The 2,806-nt window shown below is 31.4% G+C and overlaps 1 non-coding gene across 1 annotated transcript; it reads left to right on the top strand.

Moving 5' to 3' along the window:
* The first annotated feature begins 354 nt into the window (after positions 1–354).
* On the top strand, positions 355–426 carry Trnah-gug. Its single transcript has one exon. It is a non-coding gene; the product is annotated as a tRNA-His (tRNA).
* The last annotated feature ends 2,380 nt before the right edge of the window (positions 427–2,806 follow it).

Below are 2,806 nucleotides of genomic sequence, written 5' to 3'. Positions count from 1 at the left end.
TCAGGAATATGGTGGCATTTTTAGATAAATGCGGAAGTAATTAATTTACTATTACGTTTAATTTTGCCTTGTTTACACATATTTAACGCCTCGAGGATATTGCAATGTAGAGATAGATTGAGATGTAGAGATAGTGAAATTAAAAAACTAAAACGAATTAACCTTATTTGCTTCCAAAAATCAAAAGGACACTGTAAAATGTACAAACTGTTGAAACAAATTCCCCATTGTCCTGTAAGGTATTCGTGTAAAGGATTAATCTTTCACGTGTTAGACAAGAAGTGATATTGTTAGGTTGGCTTGCAGTGGCCTTGTATTTGCTCTGTGAACCACTCCTCTCAACTCACTCACGTAGCCGTGATCGTCTAGTGGTTAGGACATTGCGTTGTGGCCGCAATAACCCAGGTTCGAATCCTGGTCACGGCACGAGTGATATTTTTTGCTTTCTCAAAAACGGTTGCTAATAATTTTTGTTTTGAATTTTTATAACAATTTTTTAATGCAGTTGACATTTAATGGTTCCATTTTGGATATTTATTCATTTTTTAGACTTTATAAATCATTGCAAAAATTGTAATTAAATCTTGTTCATATTGTGTTATTAACTTATATTTTAAGATTTAACTATATATTTTAATTTTATACACCTTAAAAATTGTTATAATAAGTAAACACTGAATGATACTTAATTAAAAAAAAAAATACATAGTTCAAATGTTTCTTCTCTTTCTGTAAAGTTCCATATAAGTCAGTTTTGCATGGGATGTTTGCCTATTAAACCAGAAAAATACCACATGGGTTTTTTTGAAAATAAAGAGGCTGTACCTAATTCATTGTTATAAATCAAGTCTTTATTATCTAATGGGAAGCAGAATTGACAAGATTGAAACCTAAAAATAATTGTATAGCTTTTTCCAATGAATAGGTATAAAAACAAACAAGCATCACAAATATTTGCAATGCAGTATAATTAATTTAAGACATTTAAATATTTTTCTTGTCATGTCTACATAAAGAAAGTTTCATGGCTATAATTTAAAAAACATACATATTATGTTTTTATCGTTGAATTAGGTACTGATACATGTACATTTAACCAGTATTCGATGTTTTCAAAATTGGAAACTAAAAAGTATTTAGGTAAATGATAATGAGGGAATCGGATTTACAGTTAGGAAAAAACTAAAATAGTCAAAATATTTCATTTTTCTCACAACTATGACAAGTATAAAAACTAGAATAAATTACATAGTGTGCCATTACCTGTGTATATAAAGTGGTATATAAGTATGTTTTTTTCCATTTTCTTAAATTTTGGTGACATTGTAACAACGGTTTGTAGTAATAACACACTTTACATAGTAACAATTTTTTATTTAATGTTACTCCTTTATGGTTGCTACCTTTAGTACTTATAACTTCATTAATAAAAGGTGTACAGTATACAATAATTTTCAATACTTTGTCTTCGAATTTTTAGAAATACAATTTTTCTTATATATAAAATTATATTTGTTTCTCAAGGTAGACCTTAGTAGCACTGGCTTTATAAACAAATGAAGTGTTTTACTGCTTAATAATGGTTGTCAATGGTAGAATTGATTTTAAATCAAGATGTGGTAAATAATTTTTTGGGACAAATGATTAAAAAAACACATCTTTATTTTTCTTCTCTACAAAACTCTTAGTTTTAAATTTGGGATTAAGATATTGTAAAAATAAAGCAACAAAAGAAATTGCACTCTTATTTAAAAACATTACATTTTACACTAACCCACAAGGAAGAAAACCTCAAGTGACAATAACAATCATGATAACTTGTTTTCCCCCTTTTACAAAAAGTGGTAGATTCAATAACATTGGGTGTGCGAATGGCCCAATTCTTTGCTTGCGTTCCAATCAGGCATTTGGGTAAAGAGGAGAAAACGCATCTACTTTGGAGGAAAAAGCGCACATTCTTCTTGTTAGCTGGGTTCTCATCTTCGGCAGCAACCAAATCATCACGATGACTAGCAGTAGCTGCATCATTCATCTCTTGGGTGATAGTTGCTTGATCAACATTGAAGGTGTCAGTTAAATCACAAAAGCTCACTTCAAAGGGTTAAAGTCTTTTCCATTATTTGTTCTGTTGGATGTGATCTTCGAGAGACTCTCAAGTGAATACCTTTGGAAGTAGCGAAAAGAATCGGAGTATTCACTGAAGATAAGGTCCTGGTGTTCAGAAGAATAATGTTCTGTGGGAACATCCGAACTAACAGCTATCACATTTCTCTTGCAACAAAATACCCAGTCTACTCTGCAGTCTCACATCTTCATCTGATGATAGTACAATGATAGGCACTAAGGCATTATACATGTATCGACAATACACAAATAGAGATTCCAGATCGTTTGTAACTGCTACACGGAATTGTGTCATCACCTAATCTTGGGTCTATCCAAGGGTCTGGTTCATAACATGGGGTCTTGGAAATGATTCACCATTAGAGAAATTGTCAAGGGAAGTAGAAAGTAGAACTTGAAGAAATAAAATCATCAGTGAAATCTTGTTTTTTACCGTTGTTTCACCAATGGAGTAACCCGAATGAAGAGATTCTTCGTTTGACTTGGAAAAAATTGATAGAATTGTGATTTGTTTTTGATTGTCGAGAATATTTTTTGAACTGACAACACACACATGAACACACCACACTGTTTGTATACTCCATGTAAGTAAAAAAGCAAAAATAGTTTAGTAGAGGAAATGAGAGATCCTTTGTGACAGGTCCACAAGTGTTCCTGAAACGTAAAATAATTAATACATTGA

The sequence above is a fragment of the Homalodisca vitripennis genome, chromosome 1 (genome assembly GCF_021130785.1).
Source record: "Homalodisca vitripennis isolate AUS2020 chromosome 1, UT_GWSS_2.1, whole genome shotgun sequence".
Classification (NCBI taxonomy): domain Eukaryota; kingdom Metazoa; phylum Arthropoda; class Insecta; order Hemiptera; family Cicadellidae; genus Homalodisca; species Homalodisca vitripennis.
Note: the sequence above shows the minus strand (reverse complement) of the source record. Positions and strands in the feature narration are given on the sequence as shown.